This window comes from Monodon monoceros, unplaced genomic scaffold (genome assembly GCF_005190385.1).
Source record: "Monodon monoceros isolate NGI ecotype Baffin Bay Population unplaced genomic scaffold, NGI_Narwhal_1 Super_Scaffold_16, whole genome shotgun sequence".
Lineage (NCBI taxonomy): Eukaryota > Metazoa > Chordata > Mammalia > Artiodactyla > Monodontidae > Monodon > Monodon monoceros.
The window spans coordinates 84,490,964-84,507,183 of NW_021703772.1; the positions used below are offsets into that span (position 1 = coordinate 84,490,964).

General features: G+C 35.8%; 1 pseudogene; it reads right to left on the reverse strand.

Annotated features, from left to right (window-relative positions):
• Positions 1–15,969, reverse strand: part of LOC114896588 — a 32,334-nt pseudogene extending 16,365 nt beyond the window's left edge.
• Positions 15,970–16,220: the final 251 nt, after the last annotated feature.

Below are 16,220 nucleotides of genomic sequence, written 5' to 3' on the forward strand. Positions count from 1 at the left end.
GGTTTTTAGCCGAGGAAGTGGAGTTTTCCTCACAGATGTAGATGCATGCTTGATAAGACAGAAAACAGACAGATGTGCCTCTATGCACAAGGGAAGAGGTGTGGAGAAGGAACCAAATAAAACAGTTGAGAAAATACCATGAAGCTACGGTAAAGTGCTTTTGGAAGCCGTCCCAGTTAGGAAATTTCTCACAAGCAAGCAACTCATAATTTAGACACAGACTTTAGACTTTAATTTTGATACCTACCCAAACCTACCTATTATCCTCATTATGTTAAAAGTGGGTCAGTGATTTGCACATAAGTAAACTGGGTAAAGGAAAATCATCTTCTTAAAAGAATATTAACTAATCTTTTTACTTCTCTTTTACAAATATGGCTCCTGAAGTCAGCTTTGCTTCATTAGGTTTTTTTACAGTGAAGACTGATGTTTCAGAAGCTATCTCATGAAAAATAAATGGCAAAATGTTCAACTCCAGAGAATATACCCATTTATGTTAATTTCTTTTGGCACCTTCCTTCAATAACATTTGTTAATGGTTTTCCATGTGTGTAGATGTGTGTAAATAAAGGAAGAAGACCAAAATTAAAACAAAACAAACAAAAAAAAAACTGAAGCAAATATACATACACACAAACATTTCAAACAGAAAGAAAAGAAAGTTTAGTTATCTTTTTAAATATTTCTCATAAAACATTAGGTCAACAAATATTTATTGAATGCTTACAGTGGGTCAGACACTGGGCCAGAAAATAGAATACCTAGATTATCACAATCCCTTTCTCAAGGAGTTTACAATCTAGCAGGCAAAAGGAAAAAATGGCATGTACAATAATAATCAAAAGTCATCAAAGGGAAGCATGCACAGGAGAGAGCAGACTATGGCTTCCTGAAAAAAGTTAGTTAACTACTTGGATCTTAATGAAGTCAGTGCCGCGGCGTGGACTTTCCAGGAAAAGGAAATAGTCTATGCTAAGGTACAGAAACATGAAAGGGTATAATCTATTTCCAAACCACCCACACTTAGTGTAGCTGGAATTTGGGAGGGAATCAATGAGAGGATGGGGACTTCCCTGGTGGTGCAGTGGTTAAGAATCCGCCTGCCAATGCAGGGGACATGGGTTCGAGCCCTTGTCTGGGAAGATCCCATATGCCGCGGAGCCCATGCGCAACAACTACTGAGCCTGCGTACCACAACTACTGCAGCCCACGCACCTAGAGCCCAAGCTCTGCAACAAGAGAAGCCACCACAATGAGAAGCCCGTGCACCGCAAGGAAGAGTAGCCTCCACTCGCCACAACTAGAGAAAGCCTGTGCAGCAACGAAGACCCAATGCAACCAAAAATAAATAAATAAATTTATTTTTTTTTTAAAAAAAGAGAGGATGAAGAGTGAAAGGGGAGGGAAAATTGGTATGAAAGGAGGTGGACACAACTGGAATCACAGAGGTGAATAAGGTGACATCTTAGGACAAGTGAGAGACAGCAGAATTTGAGCAAGATGAATAGGAATGGTCACAGAATTGATGAGACACACTAGAGTGATTTTTCAAACATTCAGTGATAGAATAGAAAGTGAAATGTATGGAAGAGAAGAAGAAGAGGAAAGAGTCCTAGAAGACGCCCCCCCGTTTCAAAAACATTTGTCATTTTGTTTATGTACATTCATTAAGTCCTTATTTGGTTAAGATCTGCCCACTTCTCCCCAGATTGACAGCTCTTCAATTTATCTCCTGGTTCATCAAACTCTCTGGCAACTCAGTATTAGTTGAGCAACTGATTAAAAATATAAAAGATAGGGCTTCCCTGGTGGCGCAGTGGTTGAGAGACCGCCTGCCGATGCAGGGGTCACGGGTTCGTGCCCCGGTCCGGGAAGATCCCACATGCCGCGGAGTGGCTGGGCCCGTGAGCCGTAGCCGCTAAGCCTGCGCATCCGGAGCCTGTGCTCCGCAACGGGAGAGGCCCGCATACTGCCAAAAAAAAAAAAAAAAAAAAAAAAAATATATATATATATATATATATATATATATATATATAAAAGATAAATTTCTAAATTTATTGAGATAGTGCAAATTATTTTGAGCTACTTCTTTGACACTGAGTTCTAACATTTCACTTATAAAAAATAAATATTTGGCAGAAAGTCAACAGTTTAACAATGCTATTTGTCACTCACACCTTAATAGGAATAAGGAGTATCAGAATTGGTCTTAAGATGGAGAAAGAGGAGAATTGAAGAGAGCTATCAAAAAAGAAGAGCAGAGATTACCTTATAAAGGAGGTGGATACAAAAGAGATAAGGGAAAATTTTGTGAAGGGCCAGTTAGAGCTGAAGGAGGACAGTAAGGAACTATGAAAGGGCATAGTATTCAGGGAGTCACAAAAAAGTCAATGCTACTGACACAGGTGCTTCCTCTTCCTGTTAATGGTCTTCTTATTTATTAACCAACTTTGGTAACATTTGTTTTAAATTAAGACAACATTTATATACAATGAAATGTGCACATTTAAGTGTATAATTCAATGATTTTTAACTAATATATACAACCCTGTACCCAATGCAGAGAACATTTCCATCATACCAAAAATTTCCTTCATGCTGCCCTACAATCATTCTCAGGACTCATAGGCAGCTACTGCTCTGATTTCAATCAATATATACAACTTTTACCTTGTATTTGAAGTGTTTACAAATTGTATCATATGGCATGTACTCTATTGTGTCTGGATTCTTTTATTCAACCAAATGTTTTGCTGTTTTTGTTGTTGCTTAATTCTTCAGTGTTATTCATTATACAGTGCCATATTCTATTATAAATGCTGAGTAGAATTCCATCATATGAATATATCAGAATATATCCTTTTTTCTCTTAAGGATATTTGGGTTTTAGCAGTTTGGGGCTACTATGAATTGCTATAAACATTTTGGCACACTGCTGTTTGTGAACATATGCTTCATTTCTCTTGTAAATATTTAAGAGTGGAATTTCTGGACAATGGGTTGATGGAGTATGTTTAACTTTGTAAGAAACAGCCAAACAGTTTACCAAAGGGGTGTATTGCTTTGTACCCCCACCAGTAACATATGAAAGTTCTAGTTCCTCCAAATCATCACATTTAGTATTATCAGTCTTTAATTTAGTTCTTCAAATGAGCATGAAGTGGTTTTTATTTAACCCAAGTGGAGAATGGTTCAGTGGGCTTTTGGCTTGCCATATCTTTTGATAAGTGGCTGTTCAATTATCTAGCCTGTTTATATTGGCTAGTTAACATTTTATTAATGATTTGTAGAAATTATTTATGTATTCTGGATGCAAATCCTCTGTCAGATATACGGATTATGAATATTTTCTCTAGCCTGTGACTTGCATTTTTATTTTCATAATGGTATCTTTTGATGGACACTTTAAAAAAAATCACTTTGGTGAAATTCATTTTAAAATTTAATCTTCTTTATGTCTATTGCTTTTTTTTTCCTTGCCAAGAAATATTCACATAACCCAAGGTCATAAAGGTATTCTCACATTTTTTTTTAAGATTATTGCTTTAGATTTTACTTTCAGGTATATGATCCATTTCTAATGTTTGTGCATATCACGAAGTAGACATGGTAAATTTCATTCCATGTGTTTATACAGATGCTACAGACCATTTGTTGAAAAAGAATTTCCTTTATGAAATAAGATTAGTGATTGCCTGCTGGTGGGAGTAGGAGCAGGGATTGACAGCAGACTTTTGGGGATGATAGAAATATGCTAAAATGATGGTGGTGATGGTTGCCCAACCATAAAAAAAAAGGAAAGAATATTCTCTCTCCATTGAATTGCCTTCACAGCTTTGTCTAAAATCAATTGACATTTATGTGTAGATTTATTTCTAGACTGTCTAGTCTGTTCAGCTGAGTTGTGACTCTATTCTTATGCAAATTCCACCCAATCTTGATTAGGTTGGCTTTAAAATAATTCTTAAAATCAGATAATATGAAATTTGCAATTTTGTTCTTCAAGATTGTTTCTTCACAATTTTCAAGATTGTTTCAACTAATCTAGATACATCATTTGTATTTCCATACAAGATTTAGAATCATCTTATTAATTTCTACAAAATAGCCCACTGTGATTTTAATTTGGATTGAAGTGAATCTACAAATTATTGGAGGAAAAGTGACATCTTAACAACAATGAGTTTTCCAATCCAGTAACACAATATATCTCTCAATATTTTATATCCTTTTAAATTTATCTCAGCAACATTTTGGAGATTTTGAGGTACAGGTTTTACTTGTCTTTGGTTAATTTTATTCCAAATTTTTAAATAATTATTAATACAAATTATATTTTATTTTTTAATTAATAAAATCGGTTTTAGTGAATTGTATGCTTGAACTTGCTAAAATCACTTATTATTTTTAGTAAAATTTTGTAGACTCCTTAGGACTTACTACAATACAATCACATAATCTGCAAAGAAACAGTTTTATTCTTCCCTTCCAGTCATCACACTTTCTATTATTTTCTTGCCTTATGACACTTGTTCTGACCTCTAATAAAAAACATTGATAGAAATAGTTAAAGTAAGATTGTTTTATTGTTCCTAATCTTAGTAGAAAATATTCAATATTTTACCAATAAAAATGATGTTGATTTTTATGTGTATGCTCTTTATCAGATTGAAGATGTTTCTTTCTATTCCTAGTTTCATATGTTTTTATTTTTCCTTCATGAATGAGTATGGAATTAGATCAAAGCCTATTTCTGCATCTGTTGAAAGGGCCATATGTTTTTATTTTTGTTTTTTCTGTTAATATGGTGAAATGATTTGATTGATTTTTGGCTATTGAACCAACCTTGCATTTCTGTGATAAAGTCCAGTTGCTCCTGATGGATATATAAATATAGATATAGATCTATAGCAGTATTATTCACAATAACCAAAAGGTGGAAACAACCTGTATTTTCATGGACAGATGTGATACAGATGTGACCCATAAAAAAATATGTCACATACATACAATGGAATATTATTCAGCCTCAGAAAGGAATGAAATTCGGATACATGGTATCCGAAAATACCATGCTAAGTTAAATATTATGAAAATAATTGAAAATATTATGCTAAGTTAAATAAACCAGACACAAAAGGAAAAATATTGTATGACTCCACTTATATAAGGCACCTAGAATAGTCAAATTGATTAAGACAGAGAGCAGAAGAGTGGTTACCAGGGGTTGGGAGAAGAGGGTAGTGAAGAGTAGTTCTTTAATGGTACAGAGTTTTAGTTTGGGTGATAAAAAAATTTCTGGAGATGCATAGTAGTAATTGTTGCACAACAGTGTAAATGTATGAAATGCTACATTTATAGCTTATTTGTACTATGCAAATAAGTTGTACGCTTGAAAATGGTTAAATTTTATATTGCATATATTTTTCTACAAGGAAAAAAATAAATACTAAATATAGTAAAATATTTGAAAATGATAATAATAAAACATTTTTAAACATGGTAGCATTCCTGATGGAATGACTTAATGAATGACTGTGATAACAGATCCCTTACTAAATCTCTACCTCCTTCTGACCTGCAGAGTCTGTGTAGGGTGGTAACTACAGCATCTACCAGCTGGTAAAACCTGCTGGAGAAAATCTCACGAGGAGGCACACTGATTCTTTGACAAGTGTATTCATATTAGCTAATCCCTAAGTCCTTCTTGATCATCTTTTTATTTCATCTTTCTTTGCCATTTTCCAGAACCTATGCTCAAATTTTACCACTTTCTCTAAATTTCAGACCCCATGCCTGCCTTCCTCATTTTCAGAAGAGAGCTTTTCTTCTCATTTATTGAGGAAGTAGAGGGTTCTAAGAAATTTTTCTAATTCCCTCCCTTATCTTTCACAATTCAATTACTACTTTGCCCGACTTACTCTTCAATCTCAAAGAAAATGTTACCTCCCTTCCTTCACAAAAATAGCTGTTACTTCTATTGCACTTACTATATGCTTGGGATGCATACGGGCACAACACATGACCCCAGCCACCTGTGGTAGGTCCTAATATTAGCCCAATTTTACAGATGTGGAAACTGAGGCACAGAGAGCTTCAGCAATATGCCCATGGCTACAACTAGGAAACGCTGGAGATAAGATACAAACTCAGTCAGGATGCTCTTAATTGCCTCTTTTATAATGAGTCTATTATATCTTCCTTTAGGAACCTCATTCAATTCAATATGTCTTTAAATTTAGATGTATACATTCTCTTTTCCATTACATTATATTCACATATTACAAACAAGTTTTCATTCCCCCGTATATTTTGGGTGTACACACAGACACACACACACACACAAACGCACACACACAATTCCAGCCTCCTTTCAAAGCTATCACTTCCCCTCTCTTCTTCATTTTTCCTGTTAGAAGAGTTGTTTATAATTCACTTCATAAATAGGTTTCAACCACTGGCTACAATCCAACTTCTTGTTCCAAGTCTACCCCAAGACCAACTGAACAAAGGTCAATATTGTCCTAATGGCACAATCAATGGGGATCTGTTTTCACTATTCATTCTGCTGATCTCTTTACCACTATTACCTACTTTCACCTATTCTTCTACATTTTTAGAACATTCCTTCTTTTTTTAAATTAGAGTATAATTGCTTTAAAACTTTGCGTTAGTATCTGCTATACAATGAAGTGAATCAGCTACATGTATACCTATATCCTTTCCCTCTAGAACCTCCTTCCCACCCCCCCATCCCACCCATCTAGGTCTTCACAGAGCACCAAGCTGAGATTCCTGTGCTTTATGGCATGTTCCCACTAGCTATCTATTTTACTCATGATAGTGTATATATGTCAATCCTAATCTCCCAATTCGTCCCACCCTCCCCTTCCCCTGCTGTGTCCACATGTCCATTCTCTACATCTACATCTCTATTTCTGCCCTGAAGATATGTTCATCTGTACCATTTCTCTAGATACCCCATATATGCATTAATATACGACATTTGTTTTTCTCTTTCTGGCTTACTTCACTCTGTATGACAAATTCTAGGCAAATCCACATCTCTACAAATGACCCTTTTTATGGCTGAGTAATATTCCATTGTATATATGTATCACATCTTCTTTATCCATTAATATGTCATTGGACATTTAGGTTGCTTCCACGTCCTGGCTATTGTAACTAGTGCTGCAAAGAACACTGGGATACATGTGTCCTTTTGAATTATGGTTTTCTCAGGGTATATGTCCAGTAGTGGGATTGCTGGGCCATATGGTAGTTCTATTTTTAGTTTTCTAAGGAACCTCCATACTGTTGTTCTTCATAGTGGTTATATCAGTTTATATTCCCACCAGCAGAAGCAGGAAAAACTACAATTCTGCAGCCTGTAGAATGAAAACCACATTCACAGAAAGATAGACAAAATGAAAAGGCAGAGGATTATGTACCAGATGAAAGAAAAAGATAAAACCCCAAACAACTAAATGAAGTGGAGATAGGCAACCTTCCAGAAAAAGAATTCAGAATAATGATAGTGAAGATAATCCAGGACCTCAGAAAAAGAATGGAGACAAAGATCGAGAAGATTCAAGAAACATTTAACAAAGACCTAGAAGAATTAAAGAACAAAAACCTAGAAGAATTAAAGAACAAACAAACAGAGATGAACAATACAAAAACTGAAATGAAAAATACACTAGAAGGAATCAATACTGAAGCAGAAGAACAGATAAGTGACCCAGAAGACAGAATGGTGGAATTCACTGCCAAAGAACAGAATAAAGAATAAAGAATAAAGAATGAAAAGAAGTGAAGACAGCCTAAGAGACCACTGGGACAACGTTAAATGCACCAACATTCATATTATAGGGGTCCCAGAAGGAGAGGAGAGACAGAAAGATCCGAGAAAATATTTGAAGTGACTATAGTCAAAAAATTCCCTAACATGGGAAAGGAAATAGCCACCCAAGTCCAGGAATTGCAGAGTCCCAAGCAGGATAAACCCAAAGAGAAACATGCTGAGACACACAGTAATCAAATTGACAAAAATTAAAGACAAAGAAAAATTATTAAAAGCAACAAGGGAAAAATGTCAAATAACATATAAGGGAACTCCCATAAGGTTAACAGCTGATTTCTCAGCAGAAACTCTACAAGCCAGAAGAGAGTGGCACCATATATATAAAGTGTTGAAAGGGAAGCACCTACAACCAAGATTACTCTACCTGGCAAGGATCTCATTCAGATTTGACGGAGAAATCAAAAGCTTTACAGACGAACAAAAGCTCACAGCGTTCAGCACCACCAAACCAGCTCTACAACAAATGCTAAAGGAACTTCTCTAAGTGGGAAATACAAGAGAAGACAAGAACCTACAAAAACAAGCCCAAAACAATTAAGAAAATGGTAATAGGAACATACATATTGATAATCACCTTAAATGTGAATGGATTAAATGCTCCAACCAAAAGACACAGGCTCGCTGAATGGATAAAAAAACAAGACATATATATAAATATATATATATATATATATATATATATATGCTGTCTACAAGAGACCCACTTCAGATCTAGGGACACATACAGACTGAAAGTGAGGGGATGAAAAAAGATATCCCATGAAAATGGAAATCAAAAGAAAGCCAGAGTAGCAATACTCATATCAGATAAAATAGACTTTAAAATTAAGAATGTTATAAGAGACAAGGAAGGTTACTATATAATGATCAAGGGATCAATCTAAGAAGAAGATATAACAATTATAAATATATATGCACCCAACATAGGAGCACCTCAATACATAAGGCAAATGCTAACAGCTATAAAAGAGGAAATCGACAGTAATGCAATAATAGTGGGGGACTTTAACACCTCACTTATACCAATGGACAGATCAACCAGACAGAAAATTAATAAAGAAACACAAGTTTTAAATGACACAATAGACCAGATAGATTTAATTGATTTTTATAGGACATTCCATCTGAAAACAGCAGATTACACTTTCTTCTCAAGTGCAAATGGAACATTCTCCAGGATAGATCACATCTTGGGTCACAAATCAAGCCTCAGTAAATTTAAGAAAATTGAAATCATATCAAGCATCTTTTCTGACTGCAATGCTATGAGATTAGAAATCAATTACAGGGGAAAAAAATGTAAAAACCATAAACACATGGAGGCTAAACAATACATTACTAAATAACCAAGAAATCACTGAAGAAATCAAAGAGGAAATCAAAAAATACCGACAGACAAATGACAGTGAAAACATGATGATCCGAAACCTTTGGGATGAAGCAAAAGCAGTTCTAAGAAGGAAGATTATAACAATACAATCCTACCTCAAGAAAGAAGAAAATCTCAAATAAACAATCTAACCTTACACCTAAAGGAACTAGAGAAAGAAGAACAAACAAAACTCAAAGTTAGTAGAAGGAAAGAAATCATAAAGAGCAGAGCAGAAATAAATGAAATAGAAGCAAAGAAAACAACAGCAAAGTTCAATAAAACTAAAAGCTTCCTCTTTGAGAAGATAAACAAAATTGATAAACATTTAGCCAGACTCATCAAGAAAAAGAGGGAGAAGACTCAAATCAATAAAATTAGAAATGAAAAAGGAGAAATTACAACAGACACTGCAGAAATACAAATCATCATAAGAGACTACTACAAGCAACTCTGTGCCAATAAAATGGACAACCTGGAAGAAATGGACAAATTCTTAGAAATGCACAACCTTCTGAGACTGAACCAGGAAGAAATACAAAATATAAACAGACCAATCACAAACACTGAAATTGAAACTGTGATTTTAAATCTTCCAACAAACAAAAGTCCACGACCAGATGGCTTCACAGGTGAATTCTATCAAACATTTAGAGAAGAGCTAAAACCCATCCCCCTCAAACTCTTCCAAAAAATTGCAGAGGAATGAGCACTCCTAAATTCATTCTATGAGGCCACCGTCACCCTGATACCAAAACCGAACAGAGATACTACAAAAAAACAAAATTACAGACCAGTATCACTGAAGAATATAGATGCAAAAATCCTCAACAAAATATGAGCAAACAGAATCCAACAGTGCATTAAAAGGATCATACACCATGATCAAGTGGGGCTTATCCCAGGGATGTAAGGATTCTTCAATATACTCAAATCAATCAATGTGATACACCATATTAAAAAACTGAAGAATTAAAACCATATGATCATCTCAATAGATGCAGAAAAATCTTTTGACAAAATTCAGCACCCATTTATGATAAAAACTCTCCAGAAAATGGGCATAGAGGGAAACTACCTCAACATTATAAAGGCCATAAAAGACAAACCCACAGCAAACATCATTCTAAAGGTGAAAAATTGAAAGCATTTCCTCTAAGATAAGGAAAAAGACAAGGATGTCCACTTTTGCTACTACTATTCAACATAGTTTTGGAAGTCCTAGCCATGCATAAAAGGAATACAAATTAGAAAAGAAGTAAAACTGTCACTCTTTGCAGATGACATGATACTATACATAGATAATCCTAAAGATGCCACCAGAAAACTACTAGAGCTAACCAACGAATTTGGTAAAGTTGCAGGATACAAAATTAATGCACAGAAATCTCTGGCATTCCTATACACTAACAATGAAAGATCAGAAAGAGAAATTAAGGAAACAATCCCATTCACCATTGCAACAAAAAGAATAAAATACCTAGGTATAAATCTACCTAAGGAGGTAAAAGACCTGTACTCAGAAAACTATAAGACACTGATGAAAGAAGTCAAAGATGACACAGACAGATGGAGAGATATACCATTTTCTAGGATTGGAAGAATCAATATTGTGAAAATGACTATATTACCCGATGCAATCTATAGATTCAGTGCAATCCCTATCAAATTACCAATGGCATTTTTTACAGAACTAGAACAAAAAAATCTTAAAATCTGTATGGAGACACAAAAGACCCTGAATAGTCAAAACAATCTTGAGGGAAAAAAATGGAGCTGGAGGAATCAGACTCCCTGACTTTAGACTATATTACAAAGCTACAGTCATCAAAACAATACGGTACTGGCACAAAAACAGAAATATAGATCAATGGACAGGATAGAGAGCCCAGAGATAAACCCACTCACCTATGGTCAACTAATCTATGACAAAGGAGGCAAAAATACACAATAGAGAAAAGACACTCTCTTCAATAAGTGGTGCTGGGAAAACTGGACAGCTATATGTACAAGAATGAAATTAGAACAGTCCCTAACACCATAAACATAAACTCAAAATGGATTAAAAACCTAAATGTAAGACCAGGCACTATAAAACTCTCAGAGGAAAACATAGGAAGAATGCTCTTTGACATAAATCACAGCAAGGTCTGTTTTGACCCACCTCCTAGAGTAATGGAAATAAAAACAAAAATAAACAAATGGGACCTAATGAAACTTAAAGGCTTTTGCACAGCAAAGGAAACTATAAACAAGATGAAAAGACAGCCCTCAGCATGGTAAAAAAATATTTGCAAACGAATCAATGGACAAAGGATTAATCTCCAAAATATATAAACAGCTCATGCAGCTCAATATGAAAAAAACCAACAACCCAATCCAAAAATGGGCAGAAGGCCTAAATAGACATCTCTCCAAAGAAAACATACAGATGGCCAAGATGCACATGAAAAGCTGCTCAACATTACTAATTATTAGAGAAATGCAAATCTAAACTACAATGAGGTATCACCTCACACCAATTAGAATGGGCATCATCAGAAAATCTACAAACAAATGCTGGAGAGGGTGTGGAGAAAAGGGAACCCTCTTGCTCTGTTGGTGGGAATGTAAATTGATACAACCACTATGGAGAACAGTATGGAGGTTCCTTAAAAAATTAAAAATAGAATTACCACATGACCCAGCAATCCCACTACTGGGCATATACCCAGAGAAAACCATAATTCAAAAAGACACATGCACCCCAATGTTCATTGCAGGACTGTTTACAATAGCTAGGTCATGGAAGCAACCTAAATGCCCATTGACAGATGAATGGATGAAGAAAATGTGGTACATATATACAATGGAATATTACTCAGTCATAAAAAGGAACCAAATTGGGTCATTTGTAGAGATGTGGACCTAGAGACTGTCATACAGAGTGAAGTAAGTCAGAAAGAGAAAAACAAATATTATATATTAACACATATATGTGGAATCTAGAAAAATGGTACAGATAAACCAGTTTGCAAGGCAGAAATAGACACAGATGTAGAGAACAAACATATGGACACCAGTGGGGGATAGCATGGGGGTGGTGGTGGGATGAATTAGGAGTTTGGGATTGACCTATGTACACTAATATGTATAAAATAGATAACTAATAAGAACCTGCTGTATAAAAATAAATTAAAAAAATAAAACTCTAAAACAAAATATGTACATTCCCACCAACAGTGCAAGAGGGTTCCCTTTTCTCCACACCCTCTCCAGCACTTTTTGTCTGTAGAGTTTTTGATAGCATTCCTTCTGATGGCCTAGTTTTATTGCCCCTCTTTCTTTTCTTAAATATTGATGTTCTCAAGAATCCTGTATTTTTTATTCTCTTTCTTTCAAGTAGCTCTCCCAATATCTGCAATTTCCTTAACCTACGAACACTTCATTAATACACACATATTAGAAGAGTGGTGTTTACCTTCTTTCCCACTTGCAAAGGGATGGATGAAACAAATTTTGGTAGACTACCTCTAAGACTAAACTTAATCCCTGCTCTAATCCGACAATTTTAGATACAATTAGCCCTTATTTGTTCATTAGTATGTTCCAGGCACTGTTCTAAGGGCTACGTAGGTTTTAATTCATTTCCTTCTCACAATTATCACATGCAGTAGATACTATTATTATCCCTACATGAGAGGTGAGAAATCTGAGACACAGAGAAGTTAAGTGAGTCACCCAAGGATTCCCACCTGGTAAATAGTAGAGCCAGGGTTCAAAATAAAACAGTGTAGTTCCAGAACCATTCTCTTACCAACCATGCCTCATAATGTTTTAACCACTGAATAATGTTATTGGCAGGACCATGGCACTAAACAACTCCTGGGCCTCTTTCCCATGGATCCTGCAGAGTCCCTGACCAACAGAAAGGTGATCTCTCTTGTTTATCCACTCTCACACAAATAAGAGAGAGACAATGACATTCTGAACTAAATTTTGTAATCTCAAATGTCATAAAACTATTGCTTGTCCACTGTCCTATAGATAAGAGAAAAGCAATGGCATTCTAATTAAGCAATGGATTTGGAATAAGGAAAGAAAGTAAAACTAATAATCTGGCCCCGTCCTCTCAGACATAATATGGAGCTGTAAGATACATTTTCACTTCCTAGAGTACAGACTAGATGGAGAGATGCATTCAACAACCAAATAGATTCTGTTTTAATGTAAATCATATCATATCACTCCTCTGTATCTTACCCTTCAATGGTTTCCCACTACATTTTGAATAAAAATTAAGTGTATTAATGTACACATACATTTCAGCATCACCAGACTCCCACCAATTTCTCCAATCTCTGTGTTCACCTCTCTCCCTAGTTTACTATGTTCCTTTCACCCTAGTCTCTGTTCTCTCTGCCTGGGACACTCATCTTCCCATTCTTGGCAAAGCCAGCTCCTTCTTATCCTTCAGGTCTCAGCTTAAATGTTACTTCCTTAAAGAAGCCTTCCTTGGACACTGAATATAATTAGGTTGCCCTCCACTCCCAATTACTGTCTAGCATCTCACTTTGTTTACTTCCTATCAGGATCAAAAATTGATCAATTAATTGCTAATAATTAAATTTTAAATGATTAATTCTTTGCCTACCCTACTAGTATGTAAGCTCGTAATTTCAACACTACATTAATGATTAGCACAAAGCACAGAATATAAGCAGAACCTAAGATATTTTTATACTGAGAAATACAAAGTGACATATTTCATGGAATTGCCCCCCCGCCAAATTCCTTTGTCTGAAAACTCATATAAGCCTTATCTTCCCATGTATATTTACTTGAAAGAGCATGCACTTCAGAGTTGGACAGAAGTGGATTCATATCTACCTCTGTTACTTACAAACTGCATGATATTGGGCATCGTTATTTTGAAATTTTCCCTCATTCGATAAGGAAAAAAATAATATTTGCCGCATGGAGTTGGTGTGATTATTCAGTGTAATAGTAAAATGACTAAGTCTATTCCTGGCACTTAGCCAACAGGTAATAAATGTTTATTTTCTCTCTTCACTCCGTTCCTACCCACAGTGACACTCCCTTGCAAGGCCATGGATCACCCCAAACATATGAGAAAATAAAAGTCAACAAAAGCAATCTTTTTCAAGTTTCAAATATCTAAACCACATTCAGCCTTGTCTTTAAAATCCCAGAAAATTTAATGAGGAGGAGAAGGATTATACAGAGGCAGAAGAGGAGAAGCAGGAAGCACAGGAGGAAAAGGTGAAGAAAAAATTAAGGAAGAAAAAATTAAAGGGTTTCCCTCTTGAGAGGGTACCGACAGAGCATTTCAGTCTTGGCCACATATCCACTGAAGACACACACAGAACATAGAGGCAGCCCTGAAAATAGGAAAGCTTTTTTTTTTTTAACATCTTTATTGGAGTATAATTGCTTTACAATGGTGTGTTAGTGTCTGCTTTATAACACAGTGAATCAGCTACACATATACATATATCCCCATAATTCCTCCCTCTTGCGTCTTGCTCCCACCCTCCCTATCCCACCCCTCTAGGTGGTCACAGAGCACAGACCTGATCTTAGGTTTTCAAGGAGGTTTCTCGTTGACTCCGTTGACACAATACCTCCTGCCAGGCCCTCTGTGCCTCAACATTCTTCAGAAATGAGCAGCTCTGTTCCAACAGTTTTGGCCAATGTGACCATTTCACAGATGCTATATGTTGAGGGAACATCTAGTCCCTTACTTTTTTCTTCCTTTGAGTTGATAGTAATCATGGATAGTTAAAGGCAAAACAACTCAATACTTAGAATTTTACAACTTGGTTACATTCCAGCATATGTTTACTTATTAAAACAATTTATTGGCAGTTTGGGAGGAAGATTTTTTCCTATAGAAAAAGCCTCTGAGGTATTTCTGGAGGCATATTTCAGATTCTCAAGGAGGACTTAGTAGGAAATAGTTTTTGCTACAATGTTTGACATGAATCCAGGCTATTCCTGGAACTCTCTTTATATAGAGACAACATACACAGATATCTTCAGAGGTTACCAGTAGGTTTAAAATGAATCTTAAATGTTCCCACTTCAGAAGGGCAGGGCTTCTAGTCTTAGGTGGGGACATCAGCCATTTTATCAATATTTCTCCTCAGTGTCTCTAGTCTGTCCGCACTGGTATAACAGAAGTAGCCTTGTGTGCCCTAAAAGATGAGACCCTTGGGTAATAATTGCCAGGTGATGGGGTGGATCCAGGATAGATGGCATTGCAGATAAAAATAAGGATTCGGGATGCAAAATGAGATCACATAATATCTTGCTTTTAAATGACCTTTAGCTCACCTACATACATAATGGTTTGCAAAATAAGTAAAAACTGTTACCAAGTTGCTCAGCAATGCTATCTTAAAATATCTCTAAGAGGGATAGTTTTAAACTGGAAGAGTTTTTAACAATCTTCCTATGAGTTCAAATCAGATTTGATGAGGAGCAATGCAGAAAAGTCCTGAATCTTCAGAAATGTGCATCTGTTCTTAAGTTTAGGAATCATCGATCTGAAGTGCAGCTGAATGGGATAGATTCAGCAGCAATTTGAAGAATTTGAGTTTGTCAAAGTCAGATTTCACACATGGGGACTCACCTTATCCAGCAGGGCTTTTAGCACTGGTTCTTCCTGCAGTCCCTCTGTCAGGCACCCTGTATGACCTACTAAGACAGTCTCCTTTTGGCAGCTTTGCTTCATCTATGCCTGTGAGGAACCCTGCAACGTCATCTTGCTTCTCCTCAACCTCACTTTGACTTTAAGAAGACTGGCTGTAGTACATTTTCAGAACTGGTCCCAAAGCCCAAATCATGGAAAGATGGGATGATTTTCTCCATCTTATTAAAAACTTAGACAATACATCATTTTTCTTTTTTACTGTGGGAAAATGTGTAACAAAACTGTTCATGCGCTAGTGCTTTAATAGGAAGCCCAATGGATGCCTTTTACTA